This window comes from Petaurus breviceps, unplaced genomic scaffold, assembly GCF_028583685.1.
Source record: "Petaurus breviceps papuanus isolate PSGF00001 unplaced genomic scaffold, PetGlider_PUasm1.0 90903, whole genome shotgun sequence".
NCBI classification, from domain to species: domain Eukaryota; kingdom Metazoa; phylum Chordata; class Mammalia; order Diprotodontia; family Petauridae; genus Petaurus; species Petaurus breviceps.
Window position 1 is genome coordinate 15,463,807 of NW_027187376.1, and position 21,985 is coordinate 15,485,791.

The window sequence follows — 21,985 nt, forward strand, 5'->3', positions numbered from 1 at the left end:
AAAAGCAATCCTTGTCCTTAATTAACTCATATTATTATGGAAAAAAACTACATGCAGATAATTATGTACTTACAAGACATATAGTATTTATTGGAAGGTAATCTCAGAGACAGTTAGCTGGTGCTGTGGATAGAGTACCAGGACTGGAATCAAGAAGAGCTGAATTCAAATGTGGCCTCAGACACTTACTAGCTGTGTGACGCTGGCCAAGTCACTTAACCCTGTTTCCTCATCTCTGAAATGAGCTGGAAAAGGAAATGGCAAACCACTCCAGTATCTTTGCCAAGAAAACCCTAAAAGCAGTGACAAAGAGTTGGACAAGACTGAAAATGACTAAAGAACAACAACAGCAATCTCAGAGAAGGAATTGGGGGTAAAGGGGAGGATTGGGAGGGTGAGAAAAGCATCCTGTGGAAGATGGCGTAAGAGCTGAGCTGTCTCGAAGGAAGTCAGAGAAGCTGGGAGGCAGAGGTGAGGAAGGAGAGTGAGCCAGGCATGGCGGACAGTCGAGTGTCAGGTGAAAGGGACAAGCAAGAAGGTAGGTGTTGCTGGATCAGAACTGGAGTTAAGTATAAGATGACTGGAAAGGTAGGAAGGAGACAGATTGTCAAGGGTTTTAAGTACCAGGCAGAGTATTTTATCTTTGATTTTAGAGGCAATAGGGAAGCTGATTTCATAGTCAGAACTATACTTTAAGAAAATCACTTTGAGAGGCAGGCCGGGAAGGCAAGCGGCTTGCAGAGGCAGGCTGGGAAGGCAAACCGCAGGCCTGGAAGGCTAGCGGGGAGCAGAGGCTAGCCCGGAGGAGGCCTGATTAACTGGGGGGAGGGGGAGTGCAAGTCATCCCACCAACCACAAGGGCTACTAGCAGGCCTATTACCAAAGAGCTGGGACTGGAAAGAGTAAGGTAAGAACCAAATGCAGGGGCCCCTGTCCCGGACAGCAAATATTCCTGGGGCTACTACTTCATAGCCCAGAAATTTAAAAAAAGCCCCTATCGGAACCTCCAAAGACCAGGATGACAGAGTGAACCTCACCTGTTCCAACCCCCCCCCCAAAAAAAAAAACATAGTAACTATTGCCCCAGGGCAAAACCCTCCACAGTAAAGGCTTGGGATCCCTAGAGGAGGGGCGTGGCTAGGGCCCTGCCTCAAAATGGGTAGAAAGCAGACTACAAAGCCTCTAGAGTCCTACTATCCAGGAACCAAACTCAGAGGGAGACAATGTGGACTCCACACCCACAGCTGAAACATCAACAGGGAACAGGTCCCAAGCACAGAAGGCTCTCCTAGATGAGATCAAAGAGAACTTTGAAAACCAAATGAGAGAGATAGAAGACAAAATGAATAATTCTCTCAAAACCAAAATTGTAGAATTAGAAAAACGTTATAATGAAGAAAACATCTCTCTAAAAAGAAAAGTGTATGATATGGAAAAGGAGCTCCAAAAATTAACCAAGGACAATGATTTGCTAAAAACTAGAATCAACCAAATTGAAACAAATAACTCTATGAGGAGCCAAGAATTAGTCAAACAAAACAACAAGAATGAAAAATTAGAAAAAGAGGTAAAATACCTCAATGGAAAAATAATTGACCAGGAAAACAGATCCAGGAGAGATAATCTGAGAATCATAGGCCTACCAGAAAATCATGATGAAAAAATGAGCCAGGACAACATTCTCCAAGAGCTCATTAAGGAAAATTGCCCTGAGGTACTAGAACCTGAGGGTAAAATAGAAACTGAGAGAATCCACCGGAGGGACACCTGCTGAAAGAGATCCCAAACTGAAAAGTCCTCGAAATGTTGTGGCCAAACTCCAGAACTACCAGGTAAAAGAGAAAATACTTCAAGCGGCCAGAAAGAAACAATTCAAATATTGAGGGTCCACAGTGAGGATTACACAGGATTTGGTAGCCTCTACAATGAAAGATCGGAGGCAGAGGAATACAATTTTTCACAAGGCAAAAGAGCTTGGGTTACAACCAAGGATTACATACCCAGCAATACTGAGCATATTATTCCAGGCAAAGAGATGGTCATTCAATGATATAACAGAGTTCCAGACCTTCCTGATGAAAAAGCCAGAGCTCATTGGAAAATTCAACCTTCAATTACAAGATGTGAGAGTGACATAGAAAGGTAAACAAGGTAAACACACACACACACACACACACACACACGCACACACACCCTGCTATTTAATAAGAGCAAACTGTTTATAGACAAGTAGAGGGTATGAGTATAAAATACACAAAATGACGATTAAAAAAAATCTTATTAAGAGCTACAAAGGGACTGCAATGGAAGAAGAGGAATGAATGAAGTAGAAAAGGGTAAATTATGCCACACAAAGAGGCATAAAAACAGTATAGCAGAGGAAAAGAAGGGAGGGAGATGAGAATCATATGAGATTTTCCCTCATTGGTTCTGGTGCAAGGAGGGAATAACGACCACTTAAGCATAGGACTCTATGGAGAAGAAACACAAAAAGTATCATTTTAGAGGGAAAGAGGGGAGGGAGAGGAGCTTCACATGAGATTTGTTCCTGTCACTCTTGGTGTGAAGAAGAAATAACATACTTTATTAAGTATAAAAATATCCTACAGGGAGTAGGAGGGGGAAAGGGCTATAAAAGGGGGGGGGTGGTTATTAGGGAGGGAAGAAGTAAGGGGGAAGGGGAGAAAAAGGCAAGGGGGTTGATAAGGGAATACTGAGGGAGGCGGTGGTCAAAAGGAAAACTATTAAGGGTGGGGAAGGGAGAAGGGGGAAAGTATGAGCATTAACAGGGGAGGGAATAGGATAGAGGGAAAGAAACAGAACAATCATAACTGTAAATGTGAATGGAATGAACTCTCCCATAAAACGGAGATGGTTAGCAGAATGGATTAGAAATCATAATCCTACAATATGCTGTTTACAAGAAACACATCTGAAACAGAGGGATACACACAGGGTAAAGGTAAAAGGTTGGAGTAAAATATATCATGCCTCAGCTAAAGTAAAAAAAGCAGGGGGAGCAATCCTTATCTCAGATAAAGCAAAAACAAAAATCGACCTAATTAAAAGAGATAAGGAAGGAAACTATATCCTGTTAAAAGGCACCATCGAGAATGAAACAATATCATTACTTAACATATATGCACCAAGTGGTATAGCATCCAAATTCCTAGAGGAGAAGGTAAAGGAATTAGAGAAAGAAATAGATAGCAAAACTATACGAGTGAGAGACCTTAATCTCCCCCTCTCTGAACTTGATAAATCCAACCTCAAAATAAACAAGAAAGAAGTTAAGGAGGTGAACAGAATTTTAGAGAGGATAGGTATGATAGATCTCTGGAGAAAACTGAATGGGGATAAAAACCGCTTCTCAGTGGTTCATGGCACATACTCAAAAACTGACCATGTTCTAGAGCATACAAACCTCACAATTCTATGCAGTAAGGCAGAAATATTAAATGCATCCTTCTCAGATCATGATGCAATAGAAATTATATGCAATAAAGGGCCATGGAAAGACAGACTAAAAACTAATTGGAAATTAAACAGTTTAATCCTAAAGAATGAGTGGGTCAAACAAGAAATCATAGAACAATCAGTAATTTCTTTCAAGAGAATGATAATAATGAGACAACATACCAAAATTTGTGGGATGCATTAAAGGCAGTTCTTAGGGGAAGTTTTATATCCCTGAGTGCATACATAATTAAATTAGAGAAAAGGGAGGAAAACAAATTGGGCATGCAATTGAAAAACCTAGAAAAAGAACAAATTCAAAATGCCCAATTAAATACTAAATTAGAAATATTGAAAACCAAAGGATAGATTAATAAAATTGAAATTAAGAAAACTATTGAATTAATTAATAAAACTAAGTGCTGATTTTATGAAAAAAAACCCAACAAAATTGATAGACCCTTAGTCAACATGATAAAAAAAGAAAGAAGAAAACCAAATTATGAGTATCAAAAATGAAAAGGGTGAATCTATCTCCAATGAAGAGGAAATCAAAACAATAATTAGGAATTATTTTTCCCAATTGTATGCACATAAATTCAACAATCTTAGGGAAATGGATGAATATTTACAAAAATACAAGTTGCCCATATTAACCAAAGAGGAAGTAAATCACTTAAATAATCCCATCTCAGAAAAAGAAATTGAACAAACCATCAGTCAACTCCCTAGGAAAAAATCTGCAGGGCCAGATGGATTTACTGGTGAATTCTATCAAAATTTAAAGAAGAATTGATTCCAATACTCTACAAACTATTTGGGAAAATTAGTAAAGAAGGAGTTCTATCAAATTCTTTTTATGACACAAATATGGTACTGATACCTAAATCAGGAAGAGATAAAACAGAGAAAGGAAATTATAGACCAATCTCCCTCATGAATATAGATGTAAAAATTCTAAATAAAATATTAGCAAAAAGACTACAGCAACTTATCTCAAAAATAATACACTTTGATCAGATAGGATTTATTCCAGGAATGCAAGGATGGTTTAATATTAGGAAGACCATCAGTATAATTGATCATATCAACAATAAAACTAGCAGAAACCACATAATCATCTCAATAGATGCAGAAAAGGCTTTTGACAAAATACAACATCCAATCTTATTAAAAACATTAGAAAGTATAGGAATAAATGGAGCCTTCCTTAAAATTATAGGTAGCATCTATTTAAAGCCATCAGCAAGTATTATATGTAATGGGGAGAACCTAGAAGCACTTACCATAAGATCAGGGGTGAAACAAGGGTGTCCACTATCACCCCTCTTATTCAATCTGGTACTAGAAATGTTAGCAGTAGCAATTAGAGAAGAAAAAGAAATCAAAGGAATCAAATTAGGCAAAGAAGAGATTAAGCTATCACTCTTTGCAGATGATAGGATGATATGCTTAGAGAATCCTAAAGAATCAAGTAAAAAACTACTTGAGACAATAAATAAATTTGGCAAAGTTGCAGGATATAAAATAAACCCACATAAATCCTTGGCATTCCTATATATCTTCAATGAAATCCAACAGCAAGAGATAGAAAGGGAAATCCCATTTAAAGTTACTGTAGACATCATAAAATATTTGGGAATCTACCTGCCAAAACAAACCCAGGACCTATATGACCACAACTACAAAACACTTTTCACACAAATAAAATCAGATCTAACTAATTGGAAAAATATCAATTGCTTGTGGCTGGGTTGAGCTAATATAATAAAAAGGACAATTTTACCTAAATTAAATTATATATTTAGTGCCATACCAATCCACTTACCAAAAAACTACTTCATAGAGCTAGAAAAAATAGTAACAAAATTCATTTGGAAGAACAAGTGGTCCAGAATATCAAGGGGATTAATGAAAAGAAATGTTAGGGAAGGTTGACTAGCTATATCAGATTTCAATCTGTATTATAAAGCAGCAGTCATCAAAACTACTTGGTACTGGCTGAGGAATAGAGGAGTGGATCAATGGAAGAGATTAGGCACACGAGATTCAGAAGTCAATGGCTATAGTAATCTATTGTTTGATAAACCCCAAGATCCTAGTTTTTGGGATAAGAACTCACTATTTGACAAAAACTGCCAGGAAAACTGGAATATAGTGTGGCAGAAACTGGGCATAGACTATTATCTAACACCATATGGGTGCATGATCTAGTTATAAAGGTTGAGACTGTAAGCAGTCTCAGAAAACAAGGAATAGTTTACCTGTCAGATTTGTGGAGAGGGAAAGACTTTATGACTAAACAAGAATTAGAGAACATTATAAAATGTAAAATGGATAATTTTGATTACATGAAATTGAAAAGTTTCTGTACAAACAAAGCCAATGTAAATTGGGAAAGTATCTTTACGACCTATGTCTCTGAAAAAGGACTCACTTCTAAAATATACAGAGAATTGAGTCAAATTTATAAGAATACAAGTCATTCCCCAATTGATAAATGGTCAAAGTATATGAACAGGCAATTTTTAGAGAAAAAAAATTAAAGATATCTATAAGCACAAGAAGAAATGCTCTAAATCACCATTGATTAGAGAAATGCAAATCAAAACAACTCTGAGGTACCACATCTCACCAGTCAGATTGACTAAGATGACAAAACAGGAAAATGACAAATGCTGGAGAGGATGTGGGCAAATTGGAACACTAATGCATTACTGGTGGAGTTGTGAACTTATCCAGCCTTTCTTGAAAGCAATCTGGAATTATGCCCAAAGGGCTATAAATAATTTCATATCCTTTGACCCAGCAATACCACTCCTAGGGTTATATCCCAAAGAGATCATAGAAGTGGGAGGAAGACCCATATGTACAAAAATGTTTATAGCAGCTCTTTTTGTGGTGGCAAAGAATTGGAAATTAAGGGGGTGCCCATCAATTGGGGAATGGCTGAACAAGTTGTGGTCTATGCATGTTATGGAATACTATTGTGCTATAAGAAACGAGGAGCAGATGAACTTCATATTTACCTGGAGAGGCTTATACAAACTGATGCTAAGTGAGAAGAGTAGAACCAGGAGAAATTTGTACTCAATTACAGACACAACGTATGTGTGATGACCAGCTTCGATAGACTGGACTCTTCTCAGCAATGGAGTGATATAAGTCAATCCCAAAAGACTCATGATGGAGAGAAATGTGTCCATCCAGAGAAAGAACTAGAAAGAACTGAGTTTATATCCAGATGGAAGCAAAATACCTGATCTTTTTCCCTTTCTTATTTGGTTTTATGTCCTCTTTACCATTTTTCATTCCAGCTGATACAATCCGTCTTTATAACCTGACTAATGTATAATGTGAAAGTATTTACAGATTGTATACTTGACTATATGCCACCATGGGGGGAAGGGGAGGGGGAGCAAAATGTGAAACTCAAGGAGTTGTGGAATTGAATCCTGTAAACTAAAAGTAAACAAACAAATTTAAAAAAATCACTTTGACTCAATGGAGTCAAATCCATAGATAACGTGTCTGGGGGAAAGCTGGTTAGTGTGTGAGTAAGGATTCAAACCTAAGTCTCTTTACTCCACTAGAGTCACATACTCTACCTAGACCACTAAGTCCACTGATAGAAATAAAAATAGAAAGGAAAGGTTGTTGTTCAGTTATTTTAGTTGTGTCTGACTCTTCATGATCCTATTTAAGAGTTTTCTTGGAAGAGATACTGGGATGGTTTGCCATTTCTTCTCCAGCTCATTTTACAAATGAGGAAACTGAGGCAAATGGGCTTAAGTGATTTGCCCAGGGTCACACAACTGGTAAGTGTCTGAAGCCAGATGTGAACTCAGTAAGATAAGTCTTCCTGATTCCAGGTGAGGCACTACTTTCACTGAACCAACCTAGCTGCCCCTCCACTCTACTTTTTGCCCTATTGCAATCCCTTCTTAAGTGATAATGATGATGTGTTGTTGAAGTTGATTGCAAAGGACTTTACAAATATCTAATTTTAGCTTTACAACAAACATGGGAGGTAGGTGGTATTACCATTCACAATCCATAGATGAGGAAACTGAGACTGACAGGAGATAAGAGACTTGCACAGAGTCATATGGCTAGTAAGTACCTGAGTCCAGAACTGAACTTAGGACACCCTGATCTAAGGTTCAGTGCTGTAGCCACTGTACCACTGAGCTGTCTTTAAGTTTCTGAGCTTTCTGCCTGGTGTAGTCCTCCCATCCCATCCCCCTCAACCCTAGCTTCTCAGTGTTCTCAAAAACATTCTAGTGATGCACTCCATCTCATTCACATTGTGAAGTCCTCCATCTTCACCCTAAGGTAAATCAACTCTCACTTTCTACTTCAGTAATTCATGTGTTTCAAAACTGTGCTTTCATAAAGGTGAAAACCCTTCTCCCTCAGTAGCCTTCCCCACAGTTTCAGTGTTGCCTTCCTCCATACCCTGTATTCTCCTGTACAACTCTTCCACTGTGCCCTATGAAACCCCTCCTCAGGCTTTTAACAAAACCTTCATTTTTTGTCTCACACTTTTTTTTTAACTTCACAGAAACTTGGCCTTCTAGGAAGATACCATATGTCTGGGATCTCCTGTGCGGACTATTTCTTTTCTCATACTCTTGCCACATAGGGCCATGAGAAAAAAATCAGTATAATTTTGGGTCTATATTATCAATTTGCTCTCTACTACTTCCCATCACTGCAACCTCATATACTTTGAGGGCCATTCCATCCAGGTATTAACCCTGTCCAGAACTCTGTTGCTATTATTTAGAGAATTCTCTCTTGAGAGATTTCCAACCTGGCTCACAGTCTTTCTTTTTGCCTCAACCCCCACCTCATACTTGAGGACTTCAGTATTAAGGCTGACATCTCTTTGAATACTTAGACCTCAGATTTCATCAGCCTCAAATCTAATGATCTTCATTTTACCTCAATCACTCAGAGGAGTAGTCAGATTTTAGATCTTAGCATCACGCATAACTATATTAGAACACTGAAATTCTTCTCTCTGAGCAAAATCTGTCCCATCTTTCTTTTTTGCCTCACTCTTAAATATCTTCTTGTCCTCACCATGACCTTCAGCTTCTCCTTTCCTTTCTGTTTTTTTAATCCATCACCCCTATTTTGGTTTCACTTTTCTCCTTGGTCTTGATCTCATATATACTAGTTCAAATATGAAAAATTCTCTACCTTTGACTCCCTTACTTCTTTATTATACCACCATCTTGCCTAGTTGTGAACCCAGGGTCACCTCTACCATCCCTCTTCTCCTCTCCTCTCTAGCTGCTGACCATCACCAAAGAAAGTCACACAACTCTTTCAATTGGGTTTACAGAAAATTCATGGTATCTAATGTCAAATGGATTCTCATTGTAGCCATGGTATTTTATTCCTTATCATGCCCCTTGAAGCAGCTATTCTAACCACCCTACTCTGCTAAGTAAGGTACAATAATTTTTTTTCATGAACTTCTCCATCCCTTCCTTTCCATAACTCAAAACTCTACATCTTGAAATATTCTCTCCTCCTTTGCCCTGACAAAGGGATGATCCCTTTCTTAGCCAAGGATAATTCTAATAGTTGTGCCTTTGATCCCACCTCCTTTAGTCTCCTCTGGAACTTTGCTCCATTAATCATAACCGCTCCTCAACAACATGTTCTATCACTGCCTAAGTCCAGGTCTTCCCGATCCTGATGTCAGGGAGCTAAGAGCTTGACAAGGCTTTAGAAATTTGACTAGGTAAGGGTAAGGTAAATTCCTTGCTTCCTAAATTTTGTTTTGTCTCTATTCCCTGCCCCCTTTTCAAAATTCTCTGAATGGGAATGATGATGTGATTTTGAAATTGAGGAACTTGGGGGCCCTGGGCTCTGTCAGTTGGGAGAAAAACCTCTAGTGTGGAGGTTGACTAGATACCATCTGGACAGTTGGGTGGGAAGAATACCAGTCAGAGGATGCCACTTTTCTTTGCATCTCCTTTACTCCTCCTCCCATCACCTCGAGGCCACCCAACCCAGACGCTATTCCAGCTGCCATATCAGCAGAACATTCTCCATCAGAGGCCAGTCAGAGCCCATAGGTAGATAGGGATAACTGGCTTTTTATACCACTTGGATGAATAACATGCCTTCCAGTGAAATGGAGGACCATTATATCTTACAACTGCCCTGCCACTGCATCCTGTACTCCTTCAGACTTTACCATCTGCCCTGCCACTATGCTCTCCAGAGCCCTGCTATCCAATCTGCAGGTACATCCTAATGAACCCTGGGTCTTTCCATTCACCTTGTCTCTGTACACCTAGGATTTGGGTTTTTTTATCTGAAATCTTTTATATGAGTTGTCTCTCTAAATTAGAGTGTGGTATCCTTGAAAGCAGGAATTCTCATCATTTTTTCCCTTAGTATCTTCATCACTTAGCATAGTGCTTGGCACATAGTAAATGCTTAATATTTTTTTCCATTCAATTACTAGTTGTAGTCAAGCCAACAAAGAAGCATAAAAATTGAGATATTTAACGAATTTATGTAATCTATGAAGAGGAGCTCACAAACCAGATTAAATCAGAGCACCCTCTTCCTAGTTAAGAAAACATTCTTCTCTATATTCTGAAGAGCTTGGTAGCTGGGAAAAAGGATCTGCTGAAGATTAAAAAAATAAAGCCCATTCTAGGCATAATTCTGTATGGAACAGAAAGAACACTCTTTAATTAACAAAAAAGCCTGGAGGGTTTTTCCCCCTAGGTTGCTGTTCATATAAAGGCTACTGCTTTTCTGAAAGAGTAGAGAAAATTTCAAGACTTTAATCTAAAAGAGCATGGCAGAATCCACTCTTCTCATGAGGAAGAGATATCACCATAGACGAGGACTCCAGCTGAAGCCAGAACCTGCAAACAGAGAGAAATTCTACCACCAACTGCCCCTTGGAGCAAAGCTAGGCAGTAGAACAATATATATCAGAGACGATGCACCTGGTGGAGATCACTGGGGAGTATTCCAGCAGGGGCAGCACAATAACAATACCAGAAGACACTGGTGACCAGAATTATAAGCATGTGTTTCATCTCCATACATATGTCTTGATCACATATGCTTCCTCTGTATATGTTTCCTATCTGTGGCTACTCTTCTTACAAATGATGTCTAGAGCATGCCCTAGGAAATGCTTTATTACTTACTTTTCTCATACTATTTCCTTAAATGCCTTAGCTTTTAATTATGTCATCTGAGTAACTATTAAAGGAAAATGCATTGGTCAATACTCACAGGTTACGGTGGGAATGTGGACCTAACAAAGTACCTTGAGCCTGGAATAGTCTTGTCTGGGGAATCTATTCTACAAGCTTGAACAGGCAACCCCAGTTACTATGAGGAAGAAACCCTCACTTGGCCTTGCCATCCCCTCTAGCTATCATTCTGTATCTCTTTGCTGTTTTCCTGCCAAGCTCTTTGGAAAAACTGTCCATCGTTACCTCACCATGCACTCACATCTCAGCCCTTTCAATCTGATTTCTGACTCCAACACTCTAGTGAAATTGTACTCTCGGTTTTTATCATTGATTAATCAACTGTTCACGTCAATGATCTTTTCTCAGTTCTTCTCCTCCTTGACCTCTCTGTTGTATTGACACTATCAACCTCTTCTTTCTGGAAACTGTCTTCCCCTCTTCACTGATTTCCACGAAACTGCTCGCTCCTGATTCTTTTCTGAGATGCCTAACTGCACTTCTTATATATCTTGCTAGATCGTGAGTCATCTAAAGTGTGAGTAGCTCCAAAGTTTTGTCCTGGGACAGCTATTCTTCCCTCTCTACACTCCTCCTCTTGGTGATCTCGTCAGCTCCTTTTTCATCTCCATGCATATGACACATCCAGCTCTAATCTCTCTACTGAATTCATTTCCAAGTGTCAAATATCTATAGGACAAATCCACTTGGATGATCTCTCAGCATTTCCAATTCAAAATGTGCAAAATAGAATCTATCATCTTGCCCATTTCCACTTCCCAAACTTCCCTATTTGTTTAGGGGAACTACTATCTTCCTAATAACCCAAGTTCAGAACGTTGGACACGTTCATGACTCTCCCTTTTCTTCCACCTTCCAGATTCAATTGGTTATCATATCTTATCAATTTACCTCCCAAACATTTCTTGCATTCATCTACCTATCTTCACTCAATTGACAGTGACCCCTAGTTTGAACTTAACTTGATAGTGAATAAGAATAAGGATCTACCAGAGGGCTAACATGACTATTTCTATGCAAAAAAATAAAAGATTAATCAGGAAGTGGTACAAAAGATAAAACAATGAAGAGGAGAGGGTAGAGTGGAGGCAGAAAGATCTAAGAGGCTCTTGTAATAGTTCAAGAGGGTTATAATGAGGACATGTGTTAGTGAAGTGGCAGTGGAAACAGCAAGGAAGGAAGAAATGTGAAAGTTACCATGGAGAAGAATAGATTGGATTTGATATTTGATCAGGTACTAGAGTGCCAGAGAGGGAAGAGGCAAAAATAAAATCAACAGTTCAGAGATAAGAAATTGATGAGGGTTTCTCAGAAACTCAGAAACCATGGAGTCAGAAGAAGAGGAGGTTTTGGGGAAAAATAATAAGCTTGGTTCTGAATATGTTAAGTTGGAGGTACTGAGGAGGCATCCAGGTGCAGACATGTAATAAGTCTGGAGGATGAGAGAAAGTTCAAGGTGAGAGAGAATAAATTTGGGAGTCATCAGTATAAAGATGGCAGTTAAATGGATAGCTGAATGATCAGAGGCTGTGATCTCAAAATGCCTCTCCCTGTGATAATGATGTTTGGCAGAAGAAGAAGTCTCTGTGAAGAATCTAAAATGAAATGAGTCCCCCCATTTTGTCCCCAGAAGATGATAAAAACAACAATGACACCAAAAATGCTAGATTGTAAACGCTCGATTTACATCTTGTGTCTTTTCCATGTTTCAAACACCTTTTTATAACTATGTAGATTTCTTTTAAGCCTTTGGAGATCAGAGATGGAAAAGATCCTGATATCAAAGGCAGAGGTAATATTCTAGCACCTGCCACACTTTTGCTCTTTATGGCTTTAGCTAGTAAATTATTCTCTATCAAGTAAAAATAGCTTAGTGGTACTGTGGAGACAGAATGAGAAAGCATGTTAGATAGGGAGAGTGAGGGATGTACATACATTCTGTAAAGCAGTGTTTTCCAAACTAATTTGGCCATGGAACACTGTTGGATTTGAACCATAGTAATGGAACATATAAATAGAACAGGGGGATCTGTAATATTCTTAAGATAAAGGGCTAGTCAGAGGAGTCTGGAAATAAACTGGAATAAATTAAGTTTATTTCCATACTAAAATTTGCTACATAGAATATGTATTGTAGATACATAGGTAATTTCACACAACTTTTTAGAGGATAAAAATATCCCTAGCAATAAAATTTTCTCATGGAATCCTTATTTACATCATGTGTCAAAGATTCTTTCAGCAGAGCCATTTGGGAAATGCAGCAATGACTTCTTATCAATAAGTTTCAATAGCTGTCAAATCAAGCACAACCACAAAAATGACAAATGGATTGACTCCTGTATATGATCCTATGTCCAAGTTTCAAGCAAAAAGGGCCATGATCTATGAGGAATTTATTTCATTTGACAAATATGATGGTCACAAATCAATTCCAAAAAGACAAAAATAAGCTTTGGCAAGGTGGAAAGCAGTCCAGGAATAGTACTGAATTAGAGACATTCCAGTTCAAATCCCCACTCCCATTTTGTATACAAGGATACTGAGGCCCAGAGGAGTGGTATTATTAAGGTAACAAACATAGAAATTGGCAGAATTGGAAATAGAACCCACATCTCTTCACCTTCCCTTCAATGTCCCATTACTCTACTACAGGAATTTACGTAAATATGCAGAATCTTCCTATTTTACATTGAATCAACTTTTTTTGGGTGGTGGTGTTTGTGGAGATTCATTTAGCTTGACATTCAAACATTTGGTTTTTCCTTTCCCCATTTTATAATTCTTTTGGTACCTCATCAGGAATACAAAGGGAAGAACTGTAGTTCAAAAAAATCAATTCATTTACCTGTTAACTATTCTGGTAAGAGCTTTTTACAAAGCAGTAAGTAGAAATTATTGGCTAAAATCATGATTTTATGTTTCCTAGGTATTTCTATTATCTATAGCACCTGAGACCCCATTGCCACAAATAAGCTGCATTGGATCACATTTTAAATATCACTAAGGTTTAAAAAGAAAGAAATTATAACATTTTTAAAAATGCATTAAGGAAGGCTCCTACGATGAATCATTTGAAAAAGTGAATAACTATCCTTTAATTTATTTTTCGTTAGTATTTTGATATATCAGATTTGCTTAAGCAACATACATGTTCATGTAGGTGTTTCTCATATGTAGCAACTTGGTTTAAAATTTATTTTTCAGTTAATACTATGTGATCTCAATGAGCTAGACATTACACTGAAGAAGGGAAGGGAAAAGTACCAACCCACAGAGCTAAAATTTATATATTACAACCACTAGGTACCATTTAAAGTTTATGGAGAAGAAATTCCTCCTGCCCAGAACTATCTCCCTCAGGCTGCTTGAATTTTTTTTTATTTCATTTTAGTGCACTGTCTGAAAATTTAGTAATTAGACTCATTCAGGTTAACAAACTTTCTCTTTTGAAACTCTTCCCTGACAAGATATGTATGGGTATGTAATTCATAGCTTAGGGGAATCAGAATACTTTTCTCCTAACTTCTGCCAGAGGTCAATGGTATTAGGGGAATGGAAGTTTTGATTTGATGAGGAAGGGATATGGAGGGAGGATAATTATGGAGGATGAAAAGTGGCCCTTTTTCCAGATGAAAGGAGGTCCTTGATAGTCAAAGAGATAGCACAAAAGAGATAGCTTACTCTCAATTATTTGTAATAATGGAGTCTTAGGTGCTATAGAAAACGGAAATGCCTAGGAAACATAAAATCATGATTTTAGCCAATAATTTCTACATACTACTTTATGAAAGCACTTACCAGAATAGTTAACAGGTAGAAGAATTATGAAATGGGGAAAGGAAAAACCAAATGTTTAAATGTCAAATTAAATTAATCTCCCCTACTACCCCACCCCATGCCCAAGCCCTCAAATAAGTTGACTAGGTGTGAGATAGGTATCCTAAGTAAGAAAGGGAGGAGTGTAAGAATTCAGGGGAAAGGTACAGAAAGTGAAGTAGGAAAGGACCTGACCTCAACTTTTTGAAAATTTTGTCATCACCAAAATGAATAAAGTCTTGCAGGATGTAGTGGATGGGACTGGCCTTGGCATCAAGAAGACCTGGGTTAAAAACCTACCTCAGTCACTTACTAGTTGGGTGATCTCAGGAAGCTACTTAACTGCTCTATGCCTCAGTTTCCCCATCTGGTGGCTGGGTTCAATGGCCCTTCCAGCTTTAAATCAATGATCCTATGACATAATAAACTGCTTTGTCAGTGAGACTATTTAAGGGGACTAAATAAGAGATCTTTATTCATAACTAATAAGTATTAGACTTGGAAATCCACTTCATAAAGGCAGAAGTAAATATGTAAACATCTCCACTGGCACGTGATTTTTCCTAGGTTTGGTGACTTTAGCCCCCACTATACAGCTAGTGGTCTTATTTAATGGTCATTTAAACATCTACAGGTCCTACATAATGAAGTGATTGAAATAGAAACAGGAGCAAGAATTCACAGGCCTCTCTGCCTGCATTTCCACAGTCTACCCTAGAAGCCTCCCATCAAAGGTCTCTGTTGTCTGATGTATTCTAAATTGGGTTCTGAATTAGCATATGCAGATGCTGATGAAATTAACTTCCTTCTATGGAAGTCTCTTAAGGTTTTCTGCAGTTCACCTTTCTTTAAAATTTGCCCAGCAAATTTCTTCCTATTATATGATGGAACTACTGGAATCTGATAAAAATTCAAGAGAAATTACCTAATTAGAAGGATTTTTTTAGGGATTTTGTTCTGAACCCCCAAAGGCAGTGTTATCAGTCACTGTGATGCTTATACTATTGATATAATAAAGAACCAACCAACATTTGTTGCAGACAGGTCTTTATTTGCTAAGAAAAAAAAACCCCACATTCTTTTTTTTTTTTCAGGAACCCTCCTGTTTGCTGATGGTTGCTAGGGCCCATGCCTGTGACTATGAATAAGGGGAGTGGAATGCTATAAAACTATTAGCTTGCTTTTCACAATGGAAGGGCAATATTTTAAACCCTGTGAGTCCAGGCTGCCACATGCAAAAGTAGATACGGGGTTTGCTTTATGGGATCTGTCCAAAGGTAGAAGCTGAGTGACTCATGCTATTGTCAAAGCTCATGCACCTGGAAACGCGTTTACTGCCTGGATGCTTTTCTTCTTTGCACAATTTATGCTTTAGTTACTGAAGAAAACCCCAATATTTGAGAAGAAACGTGAATTCAAAAGTCTCACCAATAAACACAAAGTCAAATAGCTGAATCCTTAAAATAGTATTTCTTACCTATGTGTTCATTTCTAGGTTACTGCTAATAATATATATACATATACACATACATATATGTATATTTATATACACACATATACACATACAGTGATATATGTACATATGTGTCTTTCTGTCTGTCTATCTATCTAGCGCTACCTATATTTATCTCTCTCTCTCTCAGTCTCTCGGACTTATTTGTATCATGTTTCCATGATGATGATGAAGAAAAGTTAAGAAAACAATGACTACTCTTAATTCTTCTGAGAGTTTTCTCTCTTACTTCCTTTAAGGATTCACATCCTTTACCACTGACCCTCAAACAACTGATTTTTCCTGGGACTATAAGTACCCTTATTCCTGGGATTGAGCATCTCAAACATAATTCCTAAATCTGTGGTCCTGGCTACTTTTCATTCCTGAGCCAAGAATCTTCAGATCTCCAGTGTGTTGATGTTTGCTTTTAGGCTTAAAAAGCAGGGAGGTCCCACAAAATCCAGAGATTTCTGCCTAAGTGGATAAAACATCTGCTAGACAGAGGCCTAAGCAGCTTGCTTCCTAAATTTAGGGGTTGAAGATGCTTCAGTTAATGAGTTTTTCTCTTAACTAGGAAACACAATGGAATTAGAACCACCAAATGAATGAAAAATAATTCTAGAGGGCACAGAAAGTAAAATGAAGGATAAAATGAAAAAAAAATTAAAGGGAGCTAAGACTGATTTGTAAATATAACTAAGTGATCGTTAAATCACAGAAGAGTTTCTTTTGCTAACAATTTTGGGGTAAATGAAAAATGCATTCAGAGATTATTAGAGGAGTACTCCATTATAAAAGGTTGGAAATTCAGAAAAAGAGGCCTGAAATTAAAGTTAAATGAAAATAAGAGTAAATGAGCAAGCAAGAAAGATAAAGACACTAATAAGGTATGATTTTCAGGTCCACGTGGGGACCATAAAAAGCTTATTAACTGCCACTACCAGAGTGAGCTTAAGTTATTCTATCACTCAGTTTTACAGAAAAAAGCGTACTCCTCCAGGAGCAGGGCTATGCTTTGATTAATTACTTTCATACATACACTTTTACTGGTTTTAGCTATCGCCGAGGAAAAGATCCTCAGTAAGTCAGACTGAATGCCTAAGATCCATAGACAAATTCATTTTGTATTTATGTTAACCAAGGCATTAATGAAATAATTTTTTATAATAGTTAAAGAGGTTTTTATTAAATGTTTACAAACTGGAAAGAAAAAGAGGATAGTTTTTTTTTTTTAAAGAAACTTCTGTGGTTTTTTTTAGTGGAATTTTCTGCTTGGTGTTTCAGCATGGGCACAAATTGAAAGCCCAGGTGCCACACCCCAACACTTGGTCATGAGCACTCTGGGGCATTTGGCAGTATTGCCTTATTTGGATATGCCCAGGCCTGAGCTGGAAATTCTTCCAACACTGCTGTATTTACAAGGAGGTAAGGAAGACACAAATCAGGTTCCTGAAGATTCAGGAATACTCAGTGGACCCTTACATTGCTCTAGGAACTTCTTTTTTTTGTTGAATGAATTAGGGAGAGCTAATGCCAGTTTCTCGCTATCCCTATCATCATCAGGTCAGGTAGTTTGATCTCAAGTAAAGCAGTTTCCAATTTGTCTCTGCTGACAAACGTCTTAGCCATTCAATGCCCTTAAAAGAAAGAAAGCAAGGAAAATGATCCACTGGCCCTACATACTATTTCTTGGACTCCATTATGATTCATATTCTTGCATCCTTAACACTTAGTTCAGGTAAATCACCATGGGAATTCTGGCTTCTGTGAATATTTGATGTTCTAGCTGTGCAAATACAGCTTCCCAATCTCTATTCTTCCTTCCCTCCTGGCTCCTTAATACTGTCCTTCCTACCTTCTCCCAGTCATTCTAAAAACCAGGGATGGAAAGACTGCAGCTTTAGAAGTAAACCACACCTAGTAAACCACAGTTTTTTTTTTTTCTGCTGACTGGAGGTGATTCCCCAAATGCTTTGCTCTTCTCATGCCCAACTTGCCCTGGCTCAGTTCAAAACTGTGCAACAGATCCATCCTGTAAAAGGAAGCACTTCTAGGCAGGAAACAACTTAGAGGTTACCATTCCCAGGGCAGGTGGGATCATCTCAGAAAAATACATGGCAAAGGAAAAACTGACCATTGTCAAAGGAATTAAATCCAGTGAGGGCTCATTAAAAAGTTAGGAAGAAACTGTAGAACTCATTTGCATTCTCTAAACAAAATGACAAATCCAACTTAGATTTCCAAAGTGTTCTTTAGTCACACAAATACAGCCATACCCACACCCCACTTGAGTAAAATTCAGAAGAGATTTTATTGGTGCTTGTGTTTAACTGGTTACATTTAAAAGAAAAGGTGATATTTAATTCTATCTATTAATCCTATTAAAAAGACCACTTTAAGGAGTGATGCTGGAAGCTATTGCTTCTCTACAGATATTAACAGACACAGGCAAATTTTCTACAGAATTCTACTGCAGAGAAAAAAGAACAAAATGAGCTCTTAGATCCAGTCTAATGGGAGTGAAACTTATCTTTATAACTCTGATTAAACAAAAAAAAATTATCACTTCTTTGATGCCTAAATTAGCATCTTTTCTCCACTATGCTGAATTAATTAGTTGAGTGACAAAAGAATTAGTCCAGATAGGATCAAAGCTGAAATCATATTTATCTGGAATTTAAAATTAAGAACACACAGCATTAACCCTCTCTCTCTCACACATAGCTTTCTATTGTGTATCCTATATTCTCAACCTACAGAACTAGTGTTTCATATAAATGATATATACTGGAACTTTTTTTTTCTTCTTACAGAGGTTTATCAGAGAAGACAAAAGAGGATTTACAGAGAAATATTTTCTGGGGGTGGAGAACTTTTTCATTGTACCATAAAACCTTAAAGTATGAGACTTTTTTTTTGTTAAGTATTGATTGTACAAATACAAAAGAAGCAAAACAATTAACACAAGACAGAGCTTGTATGAGATCCTTACACAATAAGTAGGGTTGATACTCTATTAATACCCTTGCTAAGTGAGACTTGGTTTGTTAAACTTTTCATAAAGATGAAAGCTCTCTCTGAACTTTGGATTTTCTTTCCCTAGAAGGAAAAGCTTTGTTTAATAAGAGAGAACTGAGGAGGCTGGATCTTCTGTGTACACACGCCTACTCATATTTGGCACTGTTATGCTGGATATGACCTTTCTACAAGTCAAGCTGAAATACAAAAAAAAAAAAGAATTAAAGGAAGGTAGAAGTAGTATGGGATGGTAGAAAAGGCACAAGACTTAAGAGTCAAGACACCTGGATCTAGACCTGACTCACTAATTAGATTTGTGACCTTGGAAAAATCATTGACCCTCTCTAGCTGTAAAGTAAGACAGACGACTGGACTAGATAATTGTTAAAGTCTCATTAACTTCCCATTCTATATGGTTTTGTATCAGCTCTGACCAGTCGAAAAAAAAGGGGAAAGAGTGGGATAAGGAAGCACAGGGAGTGGGACAAGAAATTAAGCACTTAGTCTTTGGTGGGTTTCTCCAAGGTCACAGGCTAAACTTGGAAGGTCAAGAAGTTTAACTGAGCCTGGCTTTAGTGAAGAAACAATAATTTTCCTTTCTCTAAGTCAACAAGTCAATAAGCATTTATCAAATGGTTACTAAGAGCCAGACCCTGTGTGAAGCATTTGGAATATACATAAAATGAAAAAAAAAAAGGAAAGACTGTCCCTACCCTCAAGAAGCTTATATTCTAATGTAATCTATTCAGCCTTCAGACACTCAAGACTAACCATCGAGGTCTAGTTGGTGAGTCTTTGTTCACCTTTCCTTTTTGAAGAGGACCAAAGATATCACTGGTCATGATTTGACTTGGATTTAAGGGGGGCAAAGCTGCTCAAAGTCATCAGCCTCGTTTTCTCTTCTTGAGTCACTGAAGTCTAGTGGAAAGACAAAAGTCAAGATCACTAGGGATGGTCCAGGATGTAAGGAGGGCTAAAGGAAGTTTGTTCTCGATTAGGCAGCCCATTGGATGGAATACCAGCCCTGGAGTTAGGAGGACCTACATTCGAATCTGGGCTCAGAGGGTTACTAGCTGTGTGACCTTGAGCAAGTTACTTAATCTCAATTTGCCTTAGTTTCCTCATCTATAAAATAAGAATCATTATAGCATCTACCTCCCAGGGTTGCTGTGAGACTCAAATGAGAAAATATTTGTAAAGCACTTTAGTTCAATGGCTAGCATATAACGTGCTATATAAAATGCTAGTTATTATTGTTATTGTTATTAGGATTCCTCTAGGGAGCATTCTCAACGGGGTGGTGATGGTGCTTCCTTTAACTTCACATTATACATACCTGTTAACCTGAAAGATGATTTCCTCAGGACTGAGAGTTAAAGTTAATTTAATCATTTATTTTAGATATTTACAAAGAAATTTCTTCAGTTTAGGTTGGACATGCAACCTAATTCCTAGTTTCTAAATCCTAATCATTTGCCCTTTAAAGATAATCAAACATCTATCATTTTCTGAGATCACCCCATCTGCTCCTCTATATTTCCTTCCTGAAAGTATTTTCTTTTGGCTTGAGCAGTTGAATATGAAAAGGCCCAAGGGAAGGAAGAAGGACCAAGCATTTATATTAAGCACCTATTATATGCCAGGTTCAGTACTAAGTGCTTTAAAAATACCTCATTTGATTGTCACGACAAATTCTGAGAAGTAGGTGCTATTATGATCCCCATCTTATAGCTGAGGTTAAATGACCTGCCTAAAGTGAAATATCAAGGAAGTATCAGAAGCTGAATTTTCACTCAGGTCTTCTCAACACCAGGCCCTGAGCTCTCTATCTACCGTGCCAAAGAGCTGCTTGAAGGCACAAAGGATTCAGATATCCTCAACCCCCAGAAAGGCACCATAGTTCACCTTAGGTTTCTGTCTCATGACACCCAACTCTTTCAAACTATATGTATAACTTTTCAAAAACAGAGTGCCAAGTTCTATGATGATATGTCAAATGCAAAGTCTTTTAACATGGACCTGTAGAAGATATGTCTTCTGTGAAAAACAAGATGTCTTTCTCTGAGACCTTAAAACTCAGGTACTTCTGTGATTATGGAATCTTTAGTTCTGGGATTTGAATATCAATCAGCTAGGCTGTGTTTCTTGCAATATTTTTCTAGATCTGAGTGTACTCTGCCCTGTTGCTTAATTGTACCTCATGCCAGACTAAGAGGCCCTGTGAATAATGCTCTGCCAAATATATATATTTTTTCCTTCTAAGAATTGAAAATGGTTCTTTCAGAGGATGAGGTAATTAGAAATTCTGAATGCCACTTGATATGTGGTCATGAATCTGATGTCAATACTTTGTGATTAAGGTTAACAATGAATGTCCCTTTGGAATCTACAAGTCTCTTAAGGGAAAGTCTGAGGATTGAAGTCATTCTAAATTAGGAATCACCTATAACCAATTCAGCCATCCTCATGTTTATTTCACCACGCACTTTGCTTTTGCAAAGAAAGAAAGTCAAAGGTTTGATTATGTTTACAAATGTTGATGGATTGTAAAGTGCTTGAGATACCATATAAAAATCTGGTAAAAGAATTCAGATTCTCACTTGAACTCAGAAACTCAGGGATTGGAAACAAGTTGGGTTTCCTAACTGAATCTTGGGTTGACATTTTGGTTTCTGGTTTCTATTCTCACTGGACAGAACAGACAAATTTGCTAGGCTCCTCTAAAACACAGAATGCTCTTTGCATGCCACAGACTCAATCATGGCAATCACATGCAAATATCAGGGTCAACCTGTACAAAAAGGAATAGCTAACCTCATTTTGAAGGTGTTCATTTTTAAAGAAGTAATAAGAGACAGCATGTGTGCTTTTATTGTGGCTGTATTAACAGCACTAAAAAAACCATATACATACATACACACACACACACACACAC

The 21,985-nt window shown here is 37.8% G+C and overlaps 1 protein-coding gene across 1 annotated transcript in view; it reads right to left on the bottom strand.

Annotated features, from left to right (window-relative positions):
- Positions 1-21,985, bottom strand: part of PARD3B (par-3 family cell polarity regulator beta) — a 1,344,967-nt gene that overhangs the window by 223,105 nt on the left and 1,099,877 nt on the right. The gene's annotated exons all lie outside the window — the stretch shown is intronic.